At 48.8% G+C, this 13,148-nt stretch overlaps 1 long non-coding RNA gene across 1 annotated transcript in view; it reads left to right on the top strand.

The window, feature by feature from the left end:
- The window catches only part of LOC114017652 (uncharacterized), a 90,625-nt gene that overhangs the window by 44,376 nt on the left and 33,101 nt on the right, over positions 1–13,148 (top strand). Inside the window, exon 2 of the long non-coding RNA XR_008734967.1 lies at positions 11,036–11,224. This is a non-coding gene — a long non-coding RNA (uncharacterized LOC114017652). The remainder of the gene's footprint in view (positions 1–11,035; positions 11,225–13,148) is intronic.

The following is a 13,148-nucleotide window of genomic DNA, read 5'->3' on the forward strand; positions in this document are numbered from 1 at the left end:
CCCGCCTATCAGATGTAGGGCTTAATGGGCTTAAGAATTAGAGCAGCTGCTTGGTGCAGAATTTATTGACCGACTGTGCATAACGAGGGGAATTAAAAACCTAATTGGCTGAGCTGCTTCCTGTCAGTTTGAGAATTTTTACTTTTCTCAGGGCTTGATGTTTTTATCAAGGTTCCTGGATGCTTTCCTACTGCTCTCTGGTTTGTAGGTCTGAGATGTAAAGAGGAAGAATCTCCTTGGGATGATGCCGCCCTCTTCAGCGGTGCTCTGGAGGAGGAACAGTGGTGTCCAAGACCCTAGCTGGAGTCTGGCACTAAGGATTGCTCGCCTTGCAAGGCATGAGGGTAAAAGACAGATGTGTGGTGCAGAGCCACTGCATGGGTCACCTCCCAGAGCAGGAGGCCACGTCCCTTGCACTGGCACTGGTAAATGCCCTTGCGTAGATTGGACTGTGCTCTCCCTTCCAGAATAAACTTTGCTTGGCTTCCCAGCACCAGCACAAAACTGGAGCTTGTTTGCTGTACTAAGAAGGTAGGAAAGGGAACTCGCCTGGAAGACAAAGTGCGATTGAAGCGTCAGTCCTGCTCTGTGCTGCAAGTCGCCATGCTCTCCGAAGGCACTGTAATAGCTTTCCTTGCGATAAAACAGTCTTGTTAAATGCCTCCCTGGAGAAACCTCACCTGTGCTCCCTGCTTTCTGCTTCCTTTTTCCAGCTGTGTACATAGAAGGAGAGAACAAGTTTGAATTTTAAAACTCTAGATCTAAAAACCTGTCTATGGGCTTCTGAGGCAGGGTGTGAAGGGCTGTGCTGCGGGCTGGGCGCTGCTCCCATGGCCTAGAGCGTGTCCCCCCTCATCCCTGATGAGGACACAGTTGTGGGGTTTTCCTCCCTGTGCAAACAAACACTTGTAGGTGCACACCAAAAAGGCAGTTTGTGCATTGCCCAGAGCACCACAGCCCAAATTGAAGCTGGTCCTTGTACACAGTACCTCACTGGTGTGCAGCACTACTCATCAACACATGTACGGGGCTTCACTCGACCCTCGGCTCTGCTCTAAAACTGGACATACTGGCTTTCACTGGTGAAAGGCTGGTGTTGCATGACTTCTTCCAGACATGCTGTTAGAAGCCTACAGCCCCGGCTTCAGCCCAGCACCCTCACTGCTCAAATCCTGCAGTAGGTTGCTTTGCATTGTGCGTTTGAGATCTGGAAGGAATGGGCTTGGTTTCCAAATGGGTTCCTCCTAGGCCATCTCTGGAGGTGCTCTGGGAATGAACAGCATGGTACAGCTTTCTGGGGAGGCGGTTTTAGTTGATTTCTTGATGTTACCCAGCACTGTTCTAGTAAGGCTGTATTGCATAAAAAAGATGAGTTAAGTACATCTTGAGTAGCTGTGGCCACACAGATCCTCCTGCTGCATCTTGTGGTAGTTGGAGTCAGGGCTCTGCTGTGCCGTCTCCAGCTCACAGAGACTGGGAGAGGTTTTTCCTGCAGTGTCTCTTGCTCTCAGAGAGGCTGAATGGGCACGGAAATAGCCTCACTTAAGGCTACGTCTCATTACTACATTAAGTCAACAACCACTTGAGCATCCAAGGATTTTGATCAAAGCTAGATATTGAAAGGGGGGACAAAGAGTGGCAAACTTATTTGACTTCCACTTATTTCCAGAGCCTGTTGAGCACATGGCTGTACTCCTCACGAGTGTGAAGTGTGTTCCTGGCAGAGCAGTCGCCTGCTCTCTGCCTCCCCCATGGTCAATAGAAAGGTTTCTCCAGGAGCTCCAGCCTGAGAGCAAGGGCAGCCCCCTCCTTGCCTGTGCCTTGGCTCCAGCACCCGGCAAAGGTGAGGCGAGGTGGTCACCCATCCCATCCCTGGGGGCAGAGACCCTCTGGCGTGGCCATTCTGCAGGAGACCCTGTGAGCACGCAGAGATGCACTTGAGACAGGCATCAAATATTGCTACGAACTCGGGTGCAGACAGTCAAAAAAAAAAAAAAAAGGCAAATCCAAATTAGTGATTGCTGCTGGGAGTTTTGCTCAAGTCTCTTTAATTCACTTTTTTAGCACGAGAAGCAAACCAACAGCTGTCTGACTTTTCATGGCAACTTGCAGCAGCATCTTGAAATGTGGAGAGTAATGACTTGAAAGTAGTTACCAACGTGAGCCTCAAAGCCTGGGCCCAGTGCAGGCTCCTTGGGTGACCTTTTGCTTCAGGTGAGGTTTGCCACCAACACAATTTTGGATGTTGGGGCATTTCTCTTGCTGTGCCGAGTTGCCTGTCTTTAATACGGACCCTCTTCTGCCTTGGGCAGCCTTGCTTGTTGAAACTGTACGCAGGCATGGCATGCAAGGTGCTGGTACGGCACAGTCACAAAGCTGCCAGCACCCCAGCAACAAGTCTTGGGGGGGAGGGTTTGCGTGGAAATCGTACCAGTATTTCAGATTCCAGTGGAGGCAAGACCAAGGTTTTTTACTGCGTTTGGGCTTGTTGGGGTCATCCCTGTATCCTTACTCCTCTGTACCTAATGATGCTGTATACAAAAATAAGTAATCTACAGTAAATGTATCCTGGATACCTATTTCATGGCAAAAACACCTCAGTGCCATGAAAATAAAGTGTTAGTGAGCCTCAGTAGTGTCTACAAAGATGGCACTATCTCTTGAGTTAATTTTAAGTCCCCTCCAGCAATTCTCAGTGTTATTTGCAGAAGGCTGGGAAACAATAAGAGTAGCAGCAGCTTTGATGCATATTTTTTTCTTGCAGGCGTGTCCACCGGCACAGTCACCGAGGGCTAAATTAGACCTGACAGATTATTCATGCTACTGTTTCAGAAGCAGCAAGGGATGTAACAGGGCTGAGAGGTACTCCTACTTTGCATTAAAACCCACTTTTGTTCACATCCCAGTAACCCTCTGGAAATATGAAAGCCGAAGCAGAAATCTGTTTTTGCTGTGGCTGAAAGGCTATTGAAACCCACCGGAACCCAAAGTTTAATATGGGAAGTCATGGTGAAGGAAGAGCAGAGCATGGGAATTTACATTCAAGGGGGAGGAAGATGAGGGGTTTGGGCAGAGAATAACTGATAGGTGCTGTGCATTAAAAACAGGCTATAAAAGATACACTACAAGGTTCTGGTGACAGACCAACAAAGCTTTTTCTTCCCCTTCATTGTTTATACTGTCACAGGATCCTCACAATAGCGGATAGTTTAGCCTTGTACTCCATGGTTCATTATCTATTATTCTATTTATTAATGCATTCTTGGGTCTTAGTGATGTGATAAACCATCCATGCTTTTCTTTTATGGTTTAATAGGATTCTTCTAAAACCCCCTCCATGTTTACGTAACCTTGCAATTCACAGTTATCTATCATTTATTTCCTACTTTACGTGCACTCGATAAAGCCCAGGCAGCCGAGGGATGTTCAGCCCGCGTGGTCCAGCAGCAGCACGTTGCCCATCCACATTCTTCGTAACGCGTGTTCCCACGAAATCAAACTCGGGGCGCGTCCTGGGGTGGGCCAGCCCCCGGTGAGGGCGAGAGGACATCCAGCTTTCACAGCAGGTGGGGTTTGGTGGCACCAGGAGACCTCCTCCATCCCTCTCGGAGAAAGTGGCCGGGGCTTGTGGAGGTCTCTGGCCTTCAGGCAAAGGGCTGGGGGTCTCATGGGCCCCCCATGGAAGACCTGGGCCCATGGAGGTGCTAAGCTTGACTTTAATTGGACATCAACAGGGATTAGTTGTTGATCTTGGCACTTTCTCTGGGAAATGCTGGGGCTACTTTTGAGGAGCCTGACCGGTGTGGTGATGCAGTGCTGTGGCAGAGCCCCCTGGTTTAGGCACTGGAGCGGTATCTAGAACTTCCTTGTTAAATACCTTTTGGAGAGTGGACGGCCAGCATCACTGCGGGGCCGCTCTCCACCAGAGGCAGAAAATCATCTAAATATGACACCAACCCTTTATTAAAAATACCAGGGAACTGGATGCAAGACCTCATTTATGATTTCATTCATAATCCCTTCAAAATGACTTGGTACCAGTATGTGATAAGTGGATTATGTGTTAGGCCCAAGTAAAGCCAGACACAATTAGTGCTTTAATAAACCGGTTGTATGCATTACTAACAACTAAGTCATAAGGGAATTGGTGTATTTACAAACCCTAATTAGTAGTTTGTTACTGTGATACCAAATTTAAACAAATCTGTAGCATCACTGACCATCTGGGTTAGAAATCTCTGTTTTGAATTTAATTAGGAAATAGTTGTGACAGAAAATTGGTCCTTATTAGTTAGCTAACGATCAGTGTTCCCCTAATTGAAATGAAGAACTGTCTGTCGGGTTTGTGAAATGTTTAGATACAAGCAGAGACAATCAAAAAATATTCTCTCACTTAGGACTTTGTAAGCTGTGATGATTGATTATTAACCCACCCCGATATTTCGATATTTTAACAACTAAAATGCAAATGACATGGTTATGACTGTGCGTAATAAAAATCTGGCAATTAGAGTTGTGCATTTCTGGCTTTGCTTTTTTTTAAAAAAGCCTTTGCCTTCGCCTTCCTCCCCACCATGCACCCTCAGCAAGGGCATTTCTTGTCCCAGAGCGGCAGCCTGGCTGCACTTGCGGCTGCTTTCCCCAGGAAAGCAGCGTGGCAGCAGCACAAAACCAGCCTAACCCGGGCACCCATTTATTTTGGTGGGAGTTGGCTGTGTCCAGAAACCAGAGGGTCTGCAGGGCTGGGAGTCCCCCTCCATGCACGCTGAGCAGATCATGGGCATTTAATGGCTGTTGCTAATGGGGGAATAAGATAAGTATCATTTTCTGCAAGCGCACTTACAGCAGAAGTGAGCATCTCAACCTTGCAATCAAAATACAGATAGTTTCTTTAAAACACAGGCTGTGGTTCTTAATTTTCATTTCCTCCCTTTATAGTTCTCCACAGGACTCTGGATATTAGGATTCCTGGTAAGCTTTCCAGATTAAAGAAAACATACACTGGCAATAATAAACAACCCAATCGCTGCTGTTCTAGCATTACTTGATACTGAGAAACTCTTTATATATTGTAACAGACAATGAAGTTTCTGTAGGGGCTTTAAATCACTTAATGTTGAAAGGAATTCCCAGACGGCTTTATCAGTCACTGTGTAAAATTGTTAGAGATCTCCACCAGCTAATAAATTTGATTTGGGGTTTGTTTTGCTGGCATTTGCACAAACCCTCTGAGAACTATAGTTACTGTATTCCTATACAGTATTTGAATTCAAAATTGAAATGCCCGTTCCCCTCTCCTCTGGGAAGGGAAATAAAACTTTGCAATAGAATATGAATGTCGGTTGTTTTTCTTTTTAAGCTGGTGCATTATTATTTGAGGAGATATAGTGTTTGACAAAACCATTTATTTTGTTTCAAATATTTTATTGAGTAATAAAACTAGTTTACATTGCTGCCACATATGGGGATTTGTGCCTGTTAATATGTAAGGGAGACGAGTAAAGAAATTGGTACCCCAGCCCCGCCGTTTTTCACTTTATGGCCCTGGCCTCTCTGCCCGGCACCTGTAACGCCGTGCAGAGGCAGCTGATGAAGGCTGGGTGTGGGTGGGCTGCGCCAAGCCCTTGATGGGGCTGCTGCTGGAGGTGCATCGCCCCTAGGGGGGCTCCTGGGGGCTTGGTAGGCATTGCTGAAAAATAAAGGCAACGTTGTTTTCTGGGCTGATTTTTTTTTTTTCTACCCAGCACTCACCAATTGATCATGAATGACCCCTTTTCATGGATGTTCCCATTCTGAATGGGAAAGAACCAGCATTTTTAATCTAGAAAAATCCCTTCTAAGTAAAGCCAGCAGCAGCTGACGGCCGTGCATCAGCCGGGGTGCGACTGCCCTGCAAGGAGCCCTTCTCCCAGCCTTAGGCATGATCCCTGCCCAAGGTGTCCCTGGCCTTGCTGGCGGTGCCAGAAATACAGAGCACAGACCTCTTGGAATAGAAATTTGCCTTTTTTCTGCACCCACCACCACCACCTCCCCCTGACTCGGAGGAGCTGGGCTGGGGTTCAGCAAGCCTTGCTTCAAGTCCAGTTTGTTTTGCTCTTTCCCTCTCCTGCCCTGGCATCTCCCCAGGTCGGAGTCTCTCATCTGCAAAATGGGGCCAACAGTAATTCCCTTCTGTCCTGGGGTGGCTGTGGGCCTGGGGACTTGGTGCCCTCAAGGGGCTGTGCAGAGCAGCCAGGGGGTGCTCCTCAGGACCCCCGTGTGGAACAGGCATGTTCTCTCCCTGCTGCAGCAGCCCGGAGGCTGGAGGGAGATGGCTTCTGCGAAGGAGCCAGAGAGCCTAGCCCCACGGGGCGGCAGCAGGGGCTGCACTGCACGGCTTTTGCCCCTCTCGGCCCTTGACGCCAGTGGGACCCTGCTGGGGCTGTCGCTGCTGCGATGCCCACCCTGTGCAACACCAGGGACAGCCCCATGGCACACGGATGGCTTCGCCCAAGTTGCGAGCTGGCAGGAGAAGCCAGCAAATCCTGGGTTTTGATTTTTTGCAATGTTCTGCTGCTTTGTTTCTTTGTTTTATGTACAGATGTTTGCTTTAAGGGATTGTAGCGAGTAGGAGGGCCTGAGTGCGCTTGTTTTAAAGCAGTCTGAACTGTCCTTTCCTCAAAGCTTTCCGTGGCAGTGCACAGGATGGCGCATGTGAGCCTGTGTCCATGTGCACGTGTATAGGCGTGCCCTGGCAGCTCCATTTCAGGCAAGTAGTGGCAAACCCACCGATGATGATGCTCTGCCCTCCTGGGCACAGCGAGTCTGCCAGGGCCGGCAGCGACACCTTGTCCTTCACCCGCTAATGGCTCAAATGACACTGATGGTCTCCAGCGAGAAGCCCATCCGTCCTCCCCCCTCAAGGAGGATGACAGCTGCTGCGAAGCTTTTTGAGGGGAGCAACAGAGTTTAATGCCTTGGGAGCATGCAGAGGATTCACAAATGGGGCACATCACAGATGCTGATCCACCAGTCCTTTGGCAGGTGTTGGTGTCATCTGCAAGGTGGGTTTTGAGCCTGGAAAGCAGCATGCAGTGCTGATACTTCCCCAGACCTGGCGCATAGCCCCCTGATAACGTGACGCATCGTCATCCTGCAAAGCGCCCTCATGCCATTTACTTCTGGGAGCTGAATTCCGGAATTCAGGTGCTCTGGGGAACGCATCTATTTTCTGCTAACATGGAGTCCAGCCATAGTTGCTCAAGTAACTTCAATGTTTGTGAACATTCAGCATCATTTTTAGCTCAGCCCCTAACTAGTGCTTACTTCAAAGTTGTTGTAGCTTACTGAGCAAGAGCCAGGTCTGCGGGGCGGGCCAGCAGCCCTGCCTGCGTGCTGCCTGTCCCCTCCCCAGAGCCATCCTTGGTCTAGCTGCGAGGAAGCACCTGCCTTCACATCTGGCCCTGTTGGAGAGCCTGGAGCCTCTCCTCGGCCGTTGCTTCGTAACGTTGTAATGCTGTTGTGTGCTCCTGCTTTTCTGAAAAGAAGTACCTCTGGGTTTGGATGCCTGACAGGAGTTGCCTCAAGTGGGAGTGGCACGCTTGCCCTGCCTGTGCGTGCGATAGTTGCAGAGTTGTTCCTTTTCCTAGAGTTTTCTGCTGTAAAAGAGCACGCGGGGCTGTTTCTGGGTGGGGTTTGGGTGTTTGTTGTGCGCTTTAACAGCCTAGAGCGAGCGTTTGTCCGCAGGCCGTGTTACCTGTAGGAAATGGGCCAAGGTGCACAAATACGAGTCACCCAGGGTATGCCACCGGACAGCCAGTCATCCTTTCTGGTGTTTGTTGCTGGGTTTTTTCTTGTTTTAAGAACTTTTGTCTGAAGGGGAGGTTTGAGATTGTTCCCTTGGTTGGCACCCTGAGCGATGTGCTTCACCTCCACATCTGTCTGCCCAGCAAGGATGGCAAGAGGCTGGAGGGCATGTCCTGGCACCGTGGGGGGCCTTCGCCACCACCAAGGCCGTCAACGGCGGGCGCAGGGACCCGCGGCTTGGCCAGGAGATGGATGGAGTTGCAGTTTTCCCACAGCTTGTCATTAGTCCTTGCTCTGGAAAGGCTTAGCAATTCCTGCCCAGTAAATTATGTGCCATTCCTCAAAAAAGTGAATTAAATAAATGGGGCTAGAGCATGTCTTTTTTGCTCTTAGCTTTAGCGTATTGATTTGGACATATTTTCAGGCCAAGAGTAATCAATTCTTGGGTAGATGGGCAGAATAAAATAATTTCAGGCAAACTCTTTGAACGACTTGTCATTAATTTGCCTTTTGCCGGTGCTTGTTGAGGCCAGGCAAGATGCGCTCAGCATCCTCCATGCGCCGGCGGAGCGGTGCCCTGGGGATCTCCTGGGGCTGCTGGGCTGGCAGGGAGGGAGGGGGCTGCTGGGGCTAATGAATGCGCTGTGTTTGCTCATCTTTACAGAGTCACTTATTACCGCTAATTGGGAGGGACAGTTCAAACAAGCACAGAGGAGCAGTTGTTGTGGGAGCGTGACATGGTTTTAAAGAAGCGGCTGGGGAGGACAGCACTGCCTGGCCCCAGCCCCCCACACCCGACTGCATCCTGGCGCGGTGCCGGGGGTGCATCCTGCCTTTGTTGGGGACCCCCTCTAGAGCCGGCGGTCCCAAGAAATCCGGGCAGGACAAGGCGTCTCGGGGCACCGCAGACAGACGCGCAGCTGTCCGGGACACTTAGGAAGTCACCAGCTGACGGAAGGGGTGGGCTCCTGGCTCGGCCGCACAGGGGTGCAGGGATGTGCTCTGCATTAATGCGGCGGGCATCGCCTGGGCTTGTTCTCCTAAAGAGCCTCTTTGATTTGGGAGGGCTGGCCGGCGCGGGAGGGCATGCTGGTGCCGGGGAATGCTTTGTGCCTTCTTTCTTCAGGGTTGCTGGGCAGGGCAAAAAATGCTTGTGGAGGAAGATGTCTGCAAATGTCTCATCCTTCAGAGTTATTTTTACTTTCAAGTGTTCTCATCCAAGCTCATATTCTTTCATTTATTGTTGCTTTCCGTAATTAAAACCCTTTGGATTATTCCCCTGCAAGCTGAGCGCTGCTTGCAGCTGTGTACAAGTGTACAGATTCCATTTCTATAGCAGGATTGACCCGTGACTCTAATTTTTAAGAGGTTTTATTTAAATGTTACTTGGGGAAAATAGCTAAGCATAAATGTTTCAGACATTCAGAAGAGCAGTATGGGCTTTCTTGGCCACACTTTGGGTTTATAGCGTCAAACAGAAAGTTGGGGTTGGGTTCAGAAAAGCAGGTACGTTGGGGTGCTGAGGGGGTGTGTGGGAGGGCAGGGGGGCGGGATGGAGAGCTGCCTTGCAGGACTGCAACCCGGCAGGTACCACAAGTGTAAGGTGGCGATGGGGCTGCATGGCAGCGAGAGCTGGGGCAAAGCTCTCACCTGGTTCCTATGGCTGCTCCCTCCAGTGCCCCTCCTGCTGCTGCGGCCGGCATTTGCCCTGGGCATGTGGAGGCAGAGGAGGCGCCCGCTGCACCTCTGTCCTCCCCAGGGTGCAATGTCCACTCAGGCAAGGTGTGTGCCCAAAGGTGTTACGGAGCCGCTGGGTGGGCTCAGGGCTGGTGGCGGGAGGGGGGGAGGGGATGGAGCAGAGGGGTGCCGGCAGCTTCCCGCCCCCCGGCATGGGGGAGGAAAGGGCGAGGGGCTGGTGGAGGCCACTTTGTCTTTTGCTCGCCCTTGGCTACTGCCTTATTTTGAGAAGTAGGGTCCGGTTTGAGTCAGCCTTTCCAGTTTCAGCTTTGCCTATTTTTTTTTTTCCTTAATATAAGAACGGAGGTTGCTAGAGTGAAAACGAAAAGCTCGATTTCTCTTCGAATGAATAATTCCCCTCCTTCTTAAAAAAAAAAAAAAAAAAGCTCCAAACCTCCACGTCTCCTGTTTGTAATGCAGGAAGACAGAGATTATGTGCATCTGCAGCCTGATTTTAAATATGCTCTAAAGGCGTATTGTACACACATTGTCACTGAAGAGGATAAACCTAAGGAAACAATCTTAATCTAAGAAGTTAGCATCAACCGCTAAAGCACCGGCAAAAAAATTCTCCATGTGTGGCTTGAATTCTAAGCACTAGTCAAGAGGCATGTGAGCCAAAACCGCCACTCAAAGAATGCTCTAATCAGAACAGCTAACAAGAGAAATTTTTTCTTTTGCATGTGTGGTGAAGATAAATTGAGTTTGTTTTGCAGCCTATTCTGTTTTAGATTTCCTGTGTCATAACAGAATGAATTTGTTGTTCATTGATACCTTAATATATAGGTTGTTGGGGATTTTTTTTTTTTCCCCCGAGGAGGAAAACAATGTCCCCTTCACTTTTGCATGAATGAATTCATTTATTCTCCGTAACCTCCGGAAGTCATTTATTTCACTCCGCGACAGCTGCAGGGTCTGTTTGTGTAGGAGGGTTGCAGGCGCTTGGGAAGACCCTGGCCCTTCCTCGCTGCCCATGCCCAGCGCCGGCGGGGCTGGGGTGGCCAACCGCAAATCCACGGTGCTTTTTGAAGGGTCTTGTAAGAAAACTGCGTATCAGAAACGTCTCCGTTCTGCTTGGGGTGAGACGGCACAAACTGCCAGCCACGGAGCGATCCCGCTCTCTTCTCCCGAGTGATGCTCCTGACCATTTATCCCCGTTCCTCTCTATGCAACATGAATCACTGATGAGTTCTAATCAACAGCAATTTAATTGATATACGTGCTTTTACAGATGTTGTTCTTTGTTGTAACTTGGCAGTCACTAAGGTCCTCGTGGTGGGTGCCTGGGATGTTTTCCCTTTATTAAAGAAGGAAGGAAATTACTCGCTGAGGACACTTCAGCGTTGGTCCACCATAGCCTACAGCCGAGTTCAGTGCAGACAGAAACACATACCGTGGGTCTAGATGTGTTTAAATGGTCAACATAAACAAAAAAACCAAACCTCCTGCTTCCCCCAAAACCCTTCCAAACACCCCAAAGTAATTTGCTCAGAGAAATTCTGTTTTTTTCCAGGCTCGCTTGATGCCGTGCCCTGTGGGTTATCCTCCACGAACGTGTGAACAGCTGTCAGCTTTGGTGTAGAAATGGGAGAGGGAGGAACCAGTGTTACCGTGGCGTCAGGTGCGGCAAGCCATCTTCTGGTCTTTTCAGGCACATTAAAAGCATCTCTTAGCACCTCTGCTGTGACTTCGGTTTCTTAAGGTAAGAAAAGCTAAAATAGTCTTACTAAAGCGTGGAATCAAAGAGGAAAGCCCTCAACAGGTGTGAGAAACTTTAAATTGTGGGTCCATAGTTGGCAAAGCGCATAGTATCTCCTGAACTGGAGGTGCCTCCCCTGGCTCTCCTGTCGGAGAGGTGTGCTTCAATGCGTGTTTGGCTTCCCCAAGTCCCTGTGGAGGGCATCACGCATGTGCAAAGGGTCAAGCTGGATCGAGACTTCATTCCTTCTGAGGTGAAAGGCGGCAGCTCACCCGCAGCCCAACCAAAATCTCCTCCTTTCCCACCACGCCTTCTCCCCTGGCAGCCAGGAGAAACCCCAGACTGCTGAGATCTGGTGCTGTGTTGCCAAATTCAGGGTGAATTCGCCTTCTGTGGTTTTTTCCCACCTGTGGGCTGGTCAGGGTGCACCACCGCATCTCCCCCCGGACCGGGGCTCTGAGCTCCTGCTGCCTTCGGGGACCAGAGCGAGGATGCTTTTCCCTGCGGGCAGACCGGCCCCATTGCATCGCCCTTCGGGGGCCGCATCCATCGCCCTCCACGGCTCAGGCAAGACCTGGGCTGGGCAGCAAGGGTGGAGGAGCTCGTGGGCTCGGCTTGCAGCTCTTCTCATCCTCCGTACCTGGGCTGCAAACGCAGCGGCGCTTACCGGCTGTGCTAATCAGAAATAATGGGCGGCTTAATAGAACTTCTCCATTAAAAGGTTTTGGAAATAATATATTAAATGAATGGTTCGCCCAGCGAGTTTCAAACGGCTGGGGAGGGAGGGGAGCCCCAGCTCACCCACAGACCTCAGCGGTGCCATGCATATGGTCACGCTATGCCTAAAACTGAAGCTGGGAATTGGTTTTGATTTTTATTTAAAATTCAAATGTCTGATGTTCTTAAATTGAACAAATGATATTTAAAAAAAAATATATCAGGCTCCAACATCTGCAGATTATGATTTGCATTTTGAAATTGGCTGCTTGAATTGAGCAAGGATGAATACTGTCACTCTTCTTTTATTCGCTCAGTTTATTTAATGAAATGCTAGAGGTCAACCCTTTGTCCTTAAATTAGTTACTATAAAAATCTTTTTGTACTTTTCTGCTTGTTATGATGTCTTCTAAGCAGAAGAAAAGGTTGCCATTAATTATGTCTTTGTTGAATATGGATATCTATTCATAGTTAGTTAAACAGTTTCAAACAAAATTAGCATTGAGCAACTCTAAGGCCAGCTTTAGGTTGGTTATCAAGAATTTTTTGCTAAGAGAATGCTCTTCTGCAAGTGTGCATTATCTAATATATTCAGCTTTCAGTTGCTAATTTTTTTTCCAGATGAAGATGGGCTTAATTGAGGTTGTGCTTTTAAGTTTGTAGAGCTCTTCAGCATCTCATACAAAAGCATCTAGAGGCTTTTCATTTGTCTTGAGTATGTTTTAGATGTACAAATATTATTTACTTTAAACTCTAAATCAAAAGGCGCACTGTAACTATTTTAAATAAAACATTATTCTCTGCTGAAATATATATAAATTCAAAGTGGGACTTTTTTCCTTTATCACTTAATAATTTATTTGAAAGAGCTGCTATTAACAAATTTTAGGATAATATTGAAACAGCAGTTTAGTAGCTGGTCTCAAACAGGCATTTAGCAATGTAATTTACTTGTCAGAGATAGAGGATGTATATTAACGTTAAGATATAGCTCCAGTTTCATGTCAGACTCTTAGCTAAGTGCCATTCTGAATAGGGCTTTAAAGATTAAACCGCGTTCGTTTTTAGGAAAGTCTCAATGCGACGACAGAGCTGAATTTTCCAGTCAGAGCCGCGTCGGGTGGCCATCGCCTTTGTGACAGCGTTGGGTTTGGTGCCTTTTCCAGCCTTGGTCGCTGGTGCCACCCTGCAGCTCCCGCGGCACCCCTGC

Source organism: Falco cherrug, chromosome 13, assembly GCF_023634085.1.
Source record: "Falco cherrug isolate bFalChe1 chromosome 13, bFalChe1.pri, whole genome shotgun sequence".
Classification (NCBI taxonomy): domain Eukaryota; kingdom Metazoa; phylum Chordata; class Aves; order Falconiformes; family Falconidae; genus Falco; species Falco cherrug.